The 17,855-nt window shown below is 45.8% G+C and overlaps 1 long non-coding RNA gene across 1 annotated transcript in view; it reads right to left on the reverse strand.

Moving 5' to 3' along the window:
- Window positions 1-17,312, reverse strand: part of LOC140701218 (uncharacterized) — a 41,731-nt gene extending 24,419 nt beyond the window's left edge. Inside the window, exons 1-2 of the long non-coding RNA XR_012080180.1 lie at window positions 17,179-17,312; window positions 10,979-11,146 (exon numbers count right to left, since the gene is read on the reverse strand). This is a non-coding gene — a long non-coding RNA (uncharacterized lncRNA). The remainder of the gene's footprint in view (window positions 1-10,978; window positions 11,147-17,178) is intronic.
- Window positions 17,313-17,855: the final 543 nt, after the last annotated feature.

Consider the following 17,855-nt stretch of genomic DNA (forward strand, 5'->3'; position numbering starts at 1 on the left):
GACTGTAAGAAGTTGCAACAGCGCCACCTATGGCTTAAAAGGCCTTCCAGGTTGCCTGGAAAAATGCAACACAAAAATTACCTGTGGATCAGAAACAAGAATCAGATAACTAAAAGCTTATGTAGCACATACTGCACTTCGCTTCAGGAAAGGGAGGGGTATTCAGTATTTAATCAGATATTGCTAATACTCCTGAATATATACAAAAGACACAGGCTCATGGAAACTCATCTTTGAAGAGGAAAGAATCCAGTCCAGCCACTTCATTTTACAGGAGGGGAGACTGAGATCTGGGATCTGTCCTCCTGGCCATCGGCAGCAAAGCTCTCCTAGTCCTCATGTCTTGCACTGTAGCAAAAACCAACAGACCTGTACTAGCCCTATATTCATAAATTTCATGTCTGTATTTTTCCAACAGTAGGTAATCTAAGTATCTTGCAAAATACTTCTCAAAGAGCCAGGAAATCATAGAAGTGTATTGAAATACAAAAACATTTATTTACATATTAATACAGCATGAACTTTTTTCTATTAAAAAAGCTGACATGTCAAATCAATGTTTTGATATTTTAAAACCTATTAAGAGTGCAGAAAAATAAATCAAAATTTTCTTTAATCACAAAAGAGAGAAGCTTATTCCCTGAAAATGATCAATGTGGATTTTTCTAAACTTAATGCTTCTGGTCAGAATCCTACGAATTTAAATGTCTGAGTGTATAGTTACACGGCAGCATGTACACTGAGTTGTAACAATACACATTCTGTGTAAATAATCTTCAAGGTCGTCTGCTTAAGTCAATTTAACTACTCCCTGTCTCAATAGAATGATACAGATTTCATTAAAACTTCATACTGCACGTACACACACACACACACGAAACCTGAATCCTTGTTACTTTAAGCCATATTCATATATATCCATATTGAATATGCATCAGAAACAAGCCACCCTCTTTAGTATTCACAGTTGATCCTTCTAAACTATCTGTCATTGTGACAGCACATTTTTACTAAGCAGCTCTTGGATGCTTTGTATACAAGGCGTCTACCTCTCACAGTCAGACACGGTAAACGGCATCACTCAAATTTCACAAATGAGGAAATACACTTAAGCCATGGAAACAACGTACATATTTATCATCAGGAAAGAAATGAGTAAAGATTTTACTTTCAATATTCACTGACAAACTTCTCCTCCATACTAAGACTACATACATAAAACAAATTCAGTCATTGTAAATTATTCTGTCAAAAAGCACCACTAGAGAAAAACAAGCAACATCATTAGCAATGGTTGGACTTTCAAAGCCCACTCCTATTTTGCACTATAATCATTTTTAATGTTTTGTTTTTAGTGCTTACATAGCACTAAAATAAAAAAACATAAACTATTTAAGTCATTACCTGAGAATAAAACATTTGTGAAAATGTACAATTTTAATTTATGCCCCTCTGTCTCACATTCTCACTGGTGTCTCTCCTTTGAAGGCCTCATCAGGCTGAGATCGCCAAAATCGGTCATTTATGGACTCTCAGGTGTTCTGGAAACCACTCAACGGGAGGCTGATCAGAGGAGAAATTGAGAATGCATCCTGTGCAGTCTGGGTTCCAGCACCGAGCTAGGAACCGCCAGCTGCGTTTGATTTGGGACAAGCTGCCCACCTCTCAATCCCTCAGCTGCAAAAATGAGACATTGATACCTACAGTCAAACACCTGCTTTGAAGTAAAACATGAGAAAAACAGTTTAGCCTTTGGTAGGTGTCCATTCACAGCAAGCTTGGTCATTATGATGATGAGGATTACTTTTAATAAGTTAAGCTAGACCAAAAATTAGAAATCACCATAAAGGAGAAACATTTTAACTCAATAAGCATTTCCTTTTGAATGGATTGAAGAAAGTTCTAATGATTTCTTTAATAAAACAAATTTTGTTCATTAATTTTAGATTTACAGGTTTATGGACAAGTCTCCAAAAAAAGAATTAGAGGCCTCTGAATACTAAGAAAGTAAAGTTTAAAAAAAATTATGGGGGAGAGTATACCTCTGTTGAGATAGTATGTGCTCAGCACGCATGAGGCCCTCAGTTCAGTTCCCAGTAACTCGATTTAAAAACTTTTTTTTAAAAAAAAAGGAGAATTAAAGGAAAAAGATGGAGGACTACGGAATTTTTTTAGAGAATCCACTCAGATTTAAGATGGGGAAAAAATATCCATTTCTCACAGGAAATCTTGAGAACTATGTAAACAGGATCTGAGTTGTCTAGTCTTTAACATTATTCATGAATTCATATTACCAAGTCTTAAAACTACCTGATAACCCACAGTGGTGATAGTGATCATAAAACCTGCCAATGCGGATCGAACTCCGGCTAGGACTGCTCTGATCTGACATCTCTGTCCCTGAGGCCTCACCAGGCTGACAGCACGAAATTTTGTCATTCATGAGCATCTCGTGTAAGTCTTCCATTTGTGCTTCTCAGTCTCCTCTCACCAGCCCCTCTGAGGGAAGCACTGTTATAAACTTCCCCACCCGCAGATAAGGCCACTGAGGCACAGAAACTAAACCTGCTCCAGGTCACATCGGCATTAAAGGACGTCTGTATTTCTGCTGTTTTGCGATTGACAAAGGAATCTGAGATATCAATTCAAGGGAGACTGTTAAATAATCAAGTCTGTCAGGTCTTCACCTCAAAGAGCAGATATTATAAATTCCTGATGTAGGATGAGGCTGCCGCCACAAAATGACTTAGTTAGAAATTAATATCCAAGATGAAGCAGCGGATACACATAAATATTCACGACTGTCAACTTCGCTCACGGGTCTTGGCCCTTCACTGCCTGAACGGGGGTGAAATCCCCACCCGTGTCTGGGAGGGAAGCGCGGCTCTTCCAGGTCTCACCCAGGCTTCACGGGCTGTTTCCCCCTACAGACTGTCCTAAACGATCAAAAAGCTCTCAAGATTTTTACACCAGGCAAAACTGAAAGACATTTCTGCATATGGAGCACTTTCTCAGGTTTAAACCATTTTTTCCTACAGCAAGGGGGAAAAAAGAAACATGACTCTGCAAAGTCTCTTAGCCTTACCACTCACAGGAGTTCAATGGTCTCAGCACAAGATGACACTTCACATTACAGGATGAGAACAAAATAAAGCCGCCCCGACAACAGGCACTCCCAGAGACAGCGCTCAGCAGTCTTCTGCACACTCCCGGTTGTGCAGCCCTCACCACCATCTATTTCCAGAACATTTCATCACCCCAATAGAACACCCCTGTCACTAGCAGTCACTCCACAACCCCCCTCCACCCAGCCCCTTGCAACTATCATCTGCTCTCTGCCACTGCATGAGCCTATTCTGGGCATTTCAGATCACTGAAATCAACAATATGCGGCCGTTTGTGTCTGGTTCCTTTCAATTAACGTGCTGTTATCAAGGCTTTCCCATGTTGAAGTGGTATCAGCATGTCTCTTTTCTTTTGAAAATGCTAAACTTTATTAGAAGGTGGTAAATACTATCAAAAATAGTAGAGAGTGGTATAAAGGATAGGGTTTAAAAGGGAAAAGGCCGGGTTGAGCAGTCAGGGTGGACTTCCCAGAGCAGATGGCTTTTTTCATATTCCCCTTTATTTATTTTTTCTTTTTTATTCACTCTTATGTCTGAATAATGTCCCACTAAATGGAGATACTACATTTTGTTCATCCATTCAGCAGCTATATATGGACGAGGTCCAGAAGAATGAGTGTAAGTGGTGGCTAGCAGGGATGGCATTTAAGCAAAGGGCAAGATGTGCTTTCAAAAAAAAAAAGCGAACAATCAGAGGCACAAGGAAATTCAGCGCGTTTCTGAGAAAGTGCATGGTTGCTTCAGTAGGACTGCTGTGCAGGGCTGTGGGGGAGAGTGACAGGAGACACAGTGAGGGAGTCACCTGAGGATATTCCCCACTGTAAGCAGCTCAGCCAATTCTCCTCCCTCATCCTGTATTTTAGAGCCATTTTTGCTAGCTTTTCTCTTATTTCAAGTAACAGTACTTTAGTTACACATCTGATCATCTGCATCAGACCACATTAGCTCCAAGCCACAGAAAATCATTCACTGACCGGAGCAGCTCCAAGACATAACATTGATGAACCAGGGAGTCCTGCAGCATCCCATTCTGCAGGCACAAACCACACATGTTCCCTGGTGATGTTCGGAAAATAAAATGCATGGAAATATCTCACTGCTGCTGCACGACATCTGCCCCCAAATTGCCCCCAAATCATGCTGGCACAGCACTACTCAACCCTCGCACTACCCAAAAAAAAACCCAAAAAAGACAGAGAGAGAGAAAAAGAAAGGAAAGGAAAGAAAAGAAAACAAAAGAAAAGAAAAAGAAAAGAATAAAGCTAAGAAATCAAATTTAGGCTCTTCCATTGAAAACCAGCAACCATCACTGCCAGTATCTGAGCTGGAATGATCCTGACTTCAAAAACCACTGTGCAGTTACTATTCAAACGTGACAGACATATATGTATTTCACATAGATGATATTACAGTAGGATTATTCTTTTCGAAATTTCCAGTTGTAACATTAGCACAAGAAAGTTTATGTTTCAGTTTTTAAAAAAATCAATTATTTTCCACTTTCTTAATTTTGTACCTATTATTATTTTATAAAGGGAGCTATGCTGCAGATTATAAACCAAATATCTGGCTTCTGCAAACAAGACCTATATGACATCAGTATTTCAGAGCAAGCTTTAATGATGCTTTCAAAAGTGGGGTCTGGGTCACTCACTAACAGCTCTTTAAATACTGACAAAGATGTGCTATTATGTAATGCAAAGGGTCTACCTACACATCAACTCAGAAACCAAAGAAACTACACGAAAGCCTTAGTTTATCATTTTAAAATATTCCTATTATTTTGAATATTAAATTTCTTAAAAGATAAGATTTTTTTTTGAGAAAGACATCAGCTGTATTAAATTTCCTCTCACCAAGGAAGCAATCTTTATCAAGAATTAATACCCCTATGGAAATCCAAAAGACGGGACGTTTCTAGCTAAGTTAACCTACAGATCTCAACACAAGCCTAAATCCTATCAGATCTCACTTGAACAAGCTCAGCAAAGTCCTGGGCTACTCTGGAACTTAGCTCTTCTTTTCCATATGTTGGCAGAGCTAAGATCATCACACAAGGCAGGGAAGGAGAGAAGAGGTAAGTCCACCTGGCAGCCTCCATCTGTTTACTTCCAGCCACAAGGTGTCGCTAGAGCGACCCCACTAACAAGCCCTCCACATAAGGAAATCCGGCATCCACACTGCCCCTGCAGTCCCCAAGCAGCCCCGACGCCCCTCTCCCACTGGTGGCCTCCGAGCCTGTGAATATTCTTCTAATGACCCTCCCAGTTGGTGACACCCTCCCCCTCTTCCCCGCTACAAACACATACACACACACACACACACACACACACACACAGCCAAGGCAGCCTTCCCAAAGCACAAATTTGATTACATCTCCCCCACTTCAAACCCTTCAGAGGCTCCCTGTTAGAGTTCTAGCCCCACCCCCGACCCTGCTTGCCTATCCTCACCTCAGTACCAGGTCCCCAGTGACCTCAGGGGCCCTGTGGCCTGCTGCTACTTCCCACTAGCCTCCAGGCTCATTTTGACTGTTTGTCAAGGAAGCCTTCCTTCCCTCCAACCTCCGCACTTTGGATTAGGTGCCCTGCTGTGTTAATAGAACATTTTAATCTAAGTCAACTTCTGACACTGCTAAGCTCTCAAGAAGCAAGTACATTTTGCTTACTACTGTGGGTCCACCCCCTCTCCCCTAGGCACTCAGAATTGCGTGTGTTATGAATAAAAGAATGAAGGGGTGGGACTCAAAAGGACAGGCAGAGCTGCTCTCCTAAGGGTCACTTCCTGCTGACACCATTCACTGCCTCCTCTGTGTCAGTTCTAGTAAAAATCAAGCTCCTCCGAAGCCCTCCACCCCTAGGCCCTCTCCAGTGTCCTTCAAAGCAGGGTCACCCACCACCCTGGACCACACAGGGCAGTCTCCCCGAGTCCCCACCCCACAAGCCTCCAGGCCTCTACCCGGGCTGCTCCTGCCACCTGAGTCACCCTCTTGATTCCTTCTCCTGGCTGACTCTTACTCTGTCCTCAGAACTGAATGTAGAGCCAATTTCTTCCAGGAAGTCCTCCCTGATGATGTCCTGTAGCTTTTGGTTGGGCTCCGTCTACAGCAGCAGTGCTTGGCGATCAACTGGTATTTGTCCACCTGCTCCTTTGAGACCATGACCTCTTGGAGGCCACGTGGGAAAAAGGAGTGAGGTGACAAGAGGGGTGGGAAGAGCAAACAGCAAAATCACAGCTCAAGTCCCAAATTCAAGGATTCTGTCTCAGATAAAACGAATAAAATATTTCATACGTGTGTCATTTGGCTATGATTTTTGTGGCTCATGGAAAACAAGAGCTTGGTGTTCAAGCCTAAAATCCAAGTTACATGCAAAGAAATGTATATATTCATATCCAAAGGAAACCAGAGCTGCTCAACAACACTTTGCAGTTAAAATCCAAAGGAACTTTGATATAGGCAATCTCCCTCTCTCTCTTTATTTTTATTTCTTTTTTTTGGTATCATATAGCTTTAGAAGTATTTGTATAACTAAGTGATGGCTACAGCCTATGATTCTGCACTGGAGTGTTTGGGGCTAAGGAAGCCCAGATTACATGCACTGTGTAAATGCAATCACACCAACACAATGACAGGCGCCCTAGTGGCTGAGCTGAAGTTCCAAAGCAGAGAATCTTATGTTGGAAGACATCTCTCAGTAGAAAGTAAGAAATGCAATGTTCTGTACTCAATTTCATTCACTTTATGGGCCATTAACAGATAGTATATCTTGTCTAATGAAACCCCAAAATATATTGTCATCTTCGATTTTCTCCATCTGACTGTTTTATGTTAAATTTGGATACAAAACCCTCACTCCATACGGAAAGCTCAGGCCTACGCTGCAGCACAGTTACATCCCGTGGAAGAAAACGGATCAAGGGAGAACTGGAGAGTTTCCCTTCAGAAGCTGCTAAGTGTGGTTTTGCACCTGTACGTCATTTACAACCACGACATCGTCAGAGGAGTAAGACCTTACACCTGTGGGGCAAAAAGCACTGCGGTGCTTCCGAACCATCAAAGAACACTGAGCTTTGTGCAACAGTCCTGAGGCACTTAAAGCGTACTTTCTCAGAAAGGCTCTGAAACTGACTCACTTCACCATTTCAGGTACAACGGGGAGGTACCGGAATTAGTAGCGAGAACATGCCCTTGAAGTGTGACAAGGCCCTGCTTGAATCCTGCTACAGCATTTACTAGCCGCTAAACGGACCAATTCCTTAACCCCTCTGAGAAGGCTTCCCAATCTTCAAAACGGGGCTGCCACCGCCCACTTGGGAGGCATGGATGTGAATGGAACACGCAAGTAGGGCGGCCGACTGGTACGTGACACGGGGCCTGGCTAGTTTGCCTCAGCTGCCCTTCTCCCCCTTTAAACTTGCACTGTTCCCCCTGGTAAGGGTGAAGCCCCCGGAACAGACTGCCTGATTCTTCTGTGTATCCCCGGATACATACCTTACCCTTAGGAGGCCAGAAAAACAACTGCCTCCTCCCCAGTCACTATCAATATTCTTAAGGGTCTGGGTTTTTTTAACTCTATGTTTCAGGGAGACAATTCCAGAATTGTTCAACCACCTTTCTCCAGGTTCGCTCCTCTCCCAGCGCCCATCCCTTCTCACCTCAAATCGTCTGTCTGATTGCCTTTTGTTCGTGGGAAAGAGAGTTCGCTAGGATGTGGACTCCCGAGGCCTCCCTCCCTTCCTCACAGGAGAGTGTGACTACATTCTCCCAACTCCCCACTGCGACTCCAGCTTCTGAGGAGTTTCCCCTTGTGGACCCTGCAGCCTCTGGATCGTCCCAAGATGCGCACACGTGGCCAAAACCCCCCCTTCAGATTTCTTCCTGGGTGGCCCTGCCCACCCCCCAGAACCTTAAGGATAAACGCCATTGCTCTGAAAATCACAAACGCCGCTGACTGACATACCAAAGCTGCATGGTCTGGGCTTTCCTCCAAAACAGGCACAGCCCTGCCCCCCCCAGCCACAGTCTGCACCTCTTGAGATAAGCTGATCCACTTGCACGGCTGTGAACACCAGCTAAGAATGACGACTCCCTACGTGTATCTCTAGTCCGGCTCCTTCACCTGAGCCCCAGGCTCATAGACCCGAATGCCTCTTGGAAGTCCTAACTTGGATGACAAATGGCATCTTAAAAATGCCTTATGTCAAAAAAAAAAAGCCTTATGTCCACCATTTACTCTAGACTTCGATTCCTGGCAGGTACCTCCCAGGCTCCCCATTTTAGTAACAGCCCCATCACCCACCTAGGTGTTTGAGGTCACATTCAATTTCCACTGTTCCCTCCACCTGGCCCTGCCCTGGAATCAGTCTTGTCATTTCTGTCGCTAAGCCAGTCTGAAGTCTGGTTCTGCAGGGAGCACGGATGGAAACCCACAAGCTCACAGCAAGGTGCACTGAGTCACAGTCCTCTGAAGGGAGTTCCCTGGAGGGGTAGGCATCTCCTGCTGCCGGTCACCTCAGAAGGCACTGGATTCTCACAAGAAGGACCAGGAGAAGGGACTCAAGGATCTCCCGTGGTCTGAGCTTTGAAGGGCCCGAGGTTTGGGGGAGCTCCTAGTTAGCTGACACTCCTGTCAGTGAGCAGATGAGGATGGTAGGAACCCAGGCAAGTCTGTCCTCGCTCCGACCCCTTTTCTCTCGGGAGCCACGGGAAAGGCCTGTTTCCAGCGCACAGACCGGACATCACAGATCCCAGCCTGCATTTGCCAACCCAGACAGCCTGGACTCCTACTTGCGACTCTTACTTCTGTTCTGTTTCCCCCCCAGAATGTGATGGACTCTTTCAGAAAGTCTGGACTGTCTCAAGCGAGACCAAGTCAGTGAAGGATGAAGTGTCCACATTTGGACCAGAGCATGAAAGGAGAAACAAGGCCTCATGTCCAGCATGACGGTGGTGGCCAAACCCTTCCCCTGGGTGAGATGAACCAGGGTCGGGGTGAGAATGCAAGGTCCCATCACGACTGACAGGGGTGTTGGAGACTCACTACCGCAAAATAACAACATGGCCGTCAGTGGTTGACATCAGCTGCAACAGACACAGAGTCAGCTATTTACTGCCAAAAAGGGGTAAAAGTAAAGGCCGGTTCAGGGAGGCCTGCACGGCTGCTGAGGCAAACCACAGACCCGGCTCTGAATACCCACTGGCTGAAGCAGAGAGGAAGCTACGGTCCCCTTTAGCGGTCCCTGTGTCCACCAGATCCAAGTGAACCAGCTCCTTAGGACAAGGCAATGATTTCCTGATACTTAGAAAAACCAGCCTCATAAAGGGAACAAAAGAGTGGCATGGTTTTAGACCCGCTCCTGCCCCTCTATGAATGCAAAGTAAAGTAAATGGCACTGGGAAGGTGAATGCAAAAATAAAACCAAAAAACAAAAAACTGGTGACTGCTTCCTCCAACAGCGTCCACTGCAGCTGCTCACCCCCGAGCCGGCCACTTCCTCACCAGTGACCGCCGGCCAGGAAGCGCCGTCACGCACTTCACACAGCGACAGCCAGGAACCGCGTGCCTAGCACGTTTGTGTAAAAGCCAGAATCAAGCAAGGTGCTGCAGATTTTGACTTTCCAAATTTAAATACTCGATGAAAAGTATCCCTCAGCAGCCGCCTAAATCAATTCGCATCTCATTTCTCCAAAACAAATAAACAAAATTAGTAAGAGAGCATTTGTTACCAAATATAAGGACGAACAAACAGGTTCCTCAAAGCAAGGACTTTAACAGGTATCAAACTCCAGTAGGTGATGTGCTAACAGAGCAAAAATTCCAAAAAGCTAGAAAATAAGAAGATGACTAGGATAATATATGATTCATGGCAACTGTTAAGTTTTTGCTTTTTAAAGCGATGGAGACGGCACAGAGGGCGATCTGGCTATTCCAATGCAGGGTGTGCACAGCCCACATTTTCAGACCCAACAACATGCACACAGGGTGGTATAAGAGAAAAAGGAAAATAGAAAAATGAAAAGAGGAACAGCGAAAATTAGAAACACACGAGAACAAAAATAACTGACAGCATTTACAAGAAATTACGTGAGTGTGATGAGGACAGGGACGCGGGGACAGTGAGACCCACCCTCACCTCCTGATCCAGGGAAGGCAGGGGCCTGAGGGGAGCGGCGCTGCCGGGGGACCCCAACGTGGTCAGCGCCCCAAACCAAAACTTCACCCAGATGTGTGTAGACAGCTTTTGAGCTACAAAATGTGTTCACATTGCAAGCTGGACAATTTTACTCACTCCCACCAAGAGGAACAGGGGAGAATTAGGTTCTGTTCCTGAACCAAAGCATTGTTTAAAAAATTAATGACTGTGGAATAGTAAAAGCAACAATGGAGTAAAAGTGACTGGAGGAGAACGTGCTTGACCCGAGCTCACTGGCCGCGTTATCTCACTGACGTTCAGATGCTGGCTGAGCCCTTATGGTACCAAAACAGACAGACCCACAAGGAGGGAGGTTTAATGCGCTGCTGTATTTTGATGCCTGGAGCCATGCCTGGTACACGAGGTTCTGGGTAAACAATGGTGACAGTGTCAACCACTATGGGCTAAGCACACATCCAGCTACTCCACCAAATCCCAAGGGCAGACTTCAAAAGGCAAAAACAAGCTGGCATTCTATGGTGGGTCTGCAGACTCAAAGCCAAGCAGTTGCTGAGCAAAAATGTCACCAGTGCCTCCTATGACAAAAGAGGAGGCACTGGCCTGGGGGCTGGTGCAGGGCTCCGGGCTTCCACTGCTCACCCACCAGTCTGTCCAGGGGGAGAAGGTGGTCCCTGCTTACATTGCACCGATGCACCTACCTTGAATGACGCCTTGGGACTCAACAGGAGGTGACAGGTGAGGTGAACGGAGCCAGCCTTGGTGTAGCACAGTTCTGGCAGCTATGCCTTCAGCAGTGCCGTTTCCTAAACCTGACACCTCATCTCCAAGGAGCAGAAGGGTAGTGTGGGCATGTAGATCACAGGGCCCTGTGAGGACAAGAACAGATCATGGCCACGACATGCCTCTCCCTTTCCTTAAGCCATAGAGGAATGTCCGGGGAGGAAGTGAAAATTAATCCAGATCCCGCCAGGCACCACACGCAGGTGGGCACGGATCCCCTGTGTCTGTCATTCACAGGACTGGTGTGGATTTTATTTTATCAATTCTCTGGCATCTTCTCCTCCATCTTACCAACAACAAGAAAGTAGAATCTGACCTTACAATCACAGAGGATCACAGAGCCCCTCCTGCACAGCGGGCCCGGCAGCACGTACCATGTCTTCCAACCGTCACCTGTGGGACCGCCATGAGCGCTCTCCAGACTCAAGGCCCGAGGCCGCAGGCCAGGGGGGACACAGCTCCCCTTACTCTCCCCAGTAAAGGGGGACCACCTCTCGGCAAATACACCTCACCCTCTTCTGCCCGAGGGACAGCTTGAAAGATAAACAGGGAAAAATAGTAGAGGGTGAGGGGGTAGGCAGCCCAGAAGAGCTCGTCTGCACTTCCAAGGCAGAGTGGGGCCTTTGACCTAATCACAGGGACAAAGTGAGGACGAATTTTTCCCTGCTCTGTCCCGTTCTCCGTGACACGCCTTTCCCTGCATAAGGAGCTCATTCAGAAGCCCCTGGCAGTGTTTCTGATGTCCTAAATTGGCATGGTGGCTGTCAGGCAGGGGAGAGGGCCTGAGCCGTGCTGGTGCTGGGCCTGGGAGGCAGGAGACACCAGCTCCACCCCGAGCTCAACCAGCACCTCGTTCTGCGTCTCGGGATTCAGAGTCTCATCTATAAGCAAAGGGATGAAACTGTCCCAGGACAGGCCGTCCAACAGGAATGAAATGAGAGTCATGTAAATAACGTTTCCCAGTTGCCACGTTTAAAATGTAAAAAAAAAAAAAAAAACCAAGTAACTGATTTTAAGAACAGACCTTACTTATTCTACTGTATGTAAAATACTATCATTTTGACATGTAATCAATATAGAAAGTAACAAGATAGTTTATATTCTTTTTACTAGACAAGTTTCAGCGTCTGATGTGCATTTGACCTACAGCACATCTCAGCTCAGACCAGCCTCCTCCCCAGCACTCCTAACATCAGTGGCTGTGGCTACTCTATTGGACAGCAACTCCAGGGGTCCCACCAGGGGTTCTGGCTGAAAAGGGCGAGTAAGTGTCCACACTAACCCTAAAAGGATCTCTCTGAAACAAAGGCGGATTCACTTTTAAACGTCTGAAAACTGGCGGGCTGCACCTCGTTCCCGCCTTGGCTACAAGACAGCCCTCCTCCTTGCTGATCCCATTCTGGATGTAGGGAAGCAATCTTTCACACAGCCAGGGTGGCCCGGCCTTCAGGTTGACTTGTCTGCTGTCTGTGTTCAGTCCCACGAAGTCCTCCTACTCAAATAGGATGTAGAGGAGGGGGGTCTTCTCCTCAGAATTTTCGGGGGCCCCATCCAGCCACTTGGACTAGGGCAAGATGAAGAGTGACTCAGTGAAGTCCTCGATCCTCTTCTCCACCACACAGCAGACCTCGTAGATTGAAGGCCACATTGGTGCGCGGCTTCTCGGCCACCTCCCCATACAGCACAAAGACAAAGAGCTGAGAGTCGTAGAGTGTGGTGCCATACAGCTCCTCTGTGCGTGGAGCTTCTAGAAGGTCTTGGCCAAGAGGCAGTCGGTAATGGTGACAAGGCCCACGACATTGCAGTGGCTCTGGAAGTCACTCCATCCATTCTCGGGCACATAGTGATACCTATAGTAGATACAGGGTGCCCACTGGGAGCCGCACGGGCTGATCTGGCTCACCAAGGAGATTCCATTATAGATGCAAAAGAAATTCTCTAAGATGATCCCCACAGGTTGGACCACAAAGGGGAGAGTCTGGTGGTCCTCAGCACACTGCACGTAGTCAGGGGCACTCATGTTGCAGGCCCTGCTGAGAAGGGAGGGTAAATCGATGTACATACTGTGCTGTGGGCTGCGTGCCTCACTGGGTTGCGGCGACCTGGTGTGCACCAGCCAGAAGGCAAGGGAAGTCCAAGCAAATCGGGGATAAGTTTGTCCTCAGCGTCTGCACATGGCTACTGAAGCTCAGATCACATTACCCAGCTTTTGGTCTAGGCTTCCATCCCCTGCAGAAAAGGGTCATTTCTTGTTTTTTGTTTCCAAGCACCTAGGCAGGCCCTGATGCAAAGTCGGTGCTCAAAACTGCTGAATAAAGGAATGAATAAAGGAACTGCTTCCCCACCCCTCAGCAGGATATAATGCAAAGAACCATAGTAGGATCAAAATATCTGGATTTCAACTCCAATTTATTTGAACTCCTAAGGTGCAGAATAATGGGTAAGAAAACTTGCTTTGGGGAGGAGGGTACAGTTCAGTGGTAGAGCACGTGCTTAGCATGTTCAAGGACCTAGGCTAAATCCTCAGTACCTCATTTAAGAAAAATTAAACAAATAAATAAACTTAATTAACCCCCTCAAAAAATATTTTCTCAATTCAAAATTCAAGAAAAAACCACCTTGCAATTGACACAACATTGTAAACTTGACTATACTTCAATTAAAAAAAAACTCCTTGCCTTACAAGAATATATCTGGATTATGGAAGTATGCAAATGTAAAATGCCTAGTGTACCACCTGCATAAGAAGAAGGAACTGTACAAATGTACTATCCCTCTTTTATGAGCTATTTTTCCTTTGGGGAGATTATAACCTCTCAGAGATATTTTTCTCATATTAAAAAAAAAAAAAGAAAATATTACCTGATTCTCCATACTGCTGAAGAATCAGATAACCCTATGAAAGCATCTGACCCACAGAGTTTATTCAATAAATGTTTGTTGAATGAATGAATAAACAAGCAAAGTGAATACTGCTCCCTGCCACAGACCATCATAATGGTACTGCTTGGAAATGCCAAGCCCACGTTCCACCCAAATCTACACTAACCACGTGGGTGACCTGGGCAGACCTCTGTGCTTCTCTAAACACCAGCTTATTCATAAATAGAAATGAGGGCAATAACACAAACCTAAAAGGGTTAGTGAGTCACGAATGAATAGTACCCCAACTTTGCAAGATGGAACCATTAAAGAAAACTGGGCAAAGAGTCCATAGGCCCTCTCCATACTATCTCTTACAACTACATGGGAATCTACATTACATCTAAAAATAAAAAGTCTAATATTTTAAAGAGGCTATTGGGTTTAAATGAGCTCACTGTCTCAAATAAGGAACATACAGTACAAATAAGACAATGCGCAGCCCATGAGATACACTCAGTAAATATTCCCACTGAACCCACTGGTCCCTCCAACTTCAGAGCATGAGGATGGGTCCTCGTGGCCAGAGGCCACTGCACCTGAAGCTAAGAAAGCTAATGGTCCCCACTTTCAAAAGCCCCTGCCACCAACCTAGGTCTAATTTTGTATTTGTAATTTTTTTTCTTTTTATTAAATAGAAATCCCCAATTGCATAGCCTTCAGATCACCAAATCCTGACCACAGAGATCATGATGGCAACCTTCCTTGGTGAAAAAATAAAATGAAAAGCCATTTCCACAAGACCTCTGTGTAAATCTACTAGGGAACTTCATCCTGGAATGAGAGGAAGAGGACTGGGGAGGAGGAGGCAATCTGAGGCACACAGACCCATGGGCCATCTGTCCCACGATGGACATTACACTCAACCCTCACCCTCCAGGAACTTCAAAATACACACAGACAGAGTGCTGTGGACAATATATATGTATTTTTAAAGAAATTCCGACTCTCTAGCAGGTCTTGTATCTACCGAGACACAAATGGCTTATGTGTATATTGTTTCACAAAAGCCTTAAAATATTACCACCCCAACTTGACACATTAAGAAACTAGGGATAGAGGTTTATCACATTGTGCAAGATTAGAGAGATGCCACATCAGACACCGTATTTAAACCCAAGCCTTTGCTCCAGTGCTCACACAAGAAAGTGTGACATACTGCCCCTTTCCTGCCCTCTCCCTGCAATCAATCTCTGAAGAGTCTTTTCTGTGCCACGTGGAATCACAATCACATCAATTTACCACAAAAAGCTATGTGACTCCTTGGAGGACGCGTCAAAATCTAAAGGGTTGGGATGAGAGGAGAGATTTGAATTTTCTGTTTCTCAAAGGAAACATGGCTTTAAAAGAAACTGAAAAGCACTTATCTAGTCTAAGCCCTCATTGTGCAGAGAAGGAAATGGAGGCTCAGAAGAGATGAGGAAAGGGACTTATTAACAAATATTGCCTAAGTGCAGCACCAAGCCAGCCCTGGGCCCTTCTGGGGGAGTACCTGGAAGGCCCAGGAGAATGACTGTTAGAAAAAGGAAAGAGAAGAAGCATACAAGGCCCTGTCTCTATACCACCATACCATGAAGTTCCACCAAATTATCCAGTATGGGTGCAGCCAAAATTTAGGTGGGCTAAACAGGTTATAGAAACCTGGAAGTCTCAACCATAGTGGAAATTCCAACTTTTACTGTTTTCTTCCAAGTTCAAGCATCAGTTCAGTGGGCGCTCCATACGAGGGACTACACAAGGCCTGGAGTCCTCCCAAATACAGATCTCTATTATCACGTGTGCACACCACACACAGGCCCACCAGAAGAAAAACGCCCACACATAAGATGGAATTACTGAAACAGAAAAGAGCCAACCAGCATATATTGCTAGCAAAAACGGTGCTGCTAGAAATAGACTCATGGACATAGAAAGTAAACTGTTGTTAGCAGGCAGGAAAGGGAGGATTAACAGATACACATTAATAAATATAAAATAAATGACAAGGACCTACTATATAGCACAGGGTACTATTTCAATTACTTGTAATGAGTTGTACTAAAAACAATCTGAAAAACATTTATATACATATTCATAAGCTTATAACTGAATCTCTGCTGTACATCTGAAGCTAACATGGTAAATTGACTACACTTCAATAAAAAATAATTTTATATAATAAGTAAAAATAAAAGCAATGCCATAAAAAAAAAGTAAAAGAACACGGTAATCCCCTTAGCTGTAGGTGGTGGAGAACTCTGCAAGCACCAAGTCCACTCGAACACTCCAGCACTGGCGGTCACTCATTCTAACCATCAGAGAATCACTTGGCTTCTACGAGTTTACTTTTCTCTTCAGTGAAAGGCTACAGTTGCATCTAATGATGTATTGAACCTCATCATTCACAAACCCAAGAATTAATGAGGATTTCCCATAGGCCTGGCTCTGGATAGATGAAAAGATAGGGTCCCAGATATATTCATGTGTAGAAGAAGTTTATGCCATAAAGACATTAATTCTTCCTGCTTTGATAGACAGATTCATTGCAATTCTGATTAGAATTCCTCCTAGATATTTCATGGAATGTAACAAGTTAATTTGTGGTCAGGAACAGCCAAGAAACTTCTTTAGAACCACCACTGGGAAGGGGTGGATAGGTCATGCATTTCAACTGGTCTTTCTGATGTGATGAAAACGTTCTGGAATAATAATGGTTGCACAAATGTGAATATGCTAAAAGCTGCTGAATTGTAACATTTAAGTGGGTGGACTTCATGGTGTGTGAACAATATCACAATAAAGCTGTTATATGAAAAAATCCTTCTTGCCAATTATTTTTCCCTCTATACTACTAGTCTGTCCCACAATTTAAGAAAAACAAAGAAAAACAAAACAAAACAAAACAAACCAGATTTTGCCAGGAGCTCTTTAGGAGTGCAGTGTCACTGGGTCTCCAACGCCTCGGGTTGTGCTGTTCCTGTTAACACACAATAGCTGGGCTGGACTAGTTAGGGACTATAAGTATCTTTTTAAGATCAACAGTCTCACGTTTCACCCTGGGAGAGTGAAGGATGGAGGATGAGACAGCCTCATGCCTTCAGCTCATTTTTAACTGAACAAAGCCCTGCTTTCACCACTGTAATTCCTCTCAGTATAAAAACACGTTACATCAACAAGCACCGCCATCATAACACCTGAAAGAGTTCAAGGTACTTACCTGGGGCAGAAATACTGATCAAGGAGACAGAAGCTCCCTCAGCACTGACGCTCCCTTTTCCCGACTCCACCAGGAGAAGCTGGGAGTTACAGCCGCGGGCTCTCAGCCCGGGGAGCAGCGCCCACGCCGCTAATCTGGACCTCAGGGATCGGGAAAGGGAGAGGAAGGCAGCCCCGGGGTCGCGGGGCAGGGAGAGCGGGGTGGGGGACGCGGGCTGCAGCCCCGCTAGGAGGCCAGCCCCAGCCCCAGCCCAAGCCGCCCGCCCCGTCCGGGTGTGCAGACCCTGCCCGCCCGGGACACAGCCCGCCCAGTGGTGGGGACTGGTCGGCGGCCAAGGAGAGGAAGCCCGGGAGGAGAGGACTCGAGGGAGGGAGAGGGGAAGGGGACGCCAGCCGCGGACTGAGGGGAGCCCGGCTGGGCCAAGAGGCGGCAGGGGCACACCTGGCCCTGGAAAGCTGTGGCCGGGGCGCCGGGGCAGGTGGCGCGGGCAGAGGGGCCTGGCCCGAGCAATCCAGCTGAACACACGCTGACTGGCGCCCTGGGGGGCTGTGACACGCCGACCTCCCTCCCGCAGCCGCCTCACCCCTTTCCCGATATCCCCTCACCTTACACTTCCACAGCCAGAGGCCCCGGTCCCAGGCAGTAGCCAAAGGCCTACAGGGCGACAGAGCTGAGAA

Source organism: Vicugna pacos, chromosome 14, assembly GCF_048564905.1.
Source record: "Vicugna pacos chromosome 14, VicPac4, whole genome shotgun sequence".
Classification (NCBI taxonomy): domain Eukaryota; kingdom Metazoa; phylum Chordata; class Mammalia; order Artiodactyla; family Camelidae; genus Vicugna; species Vicugna pacos.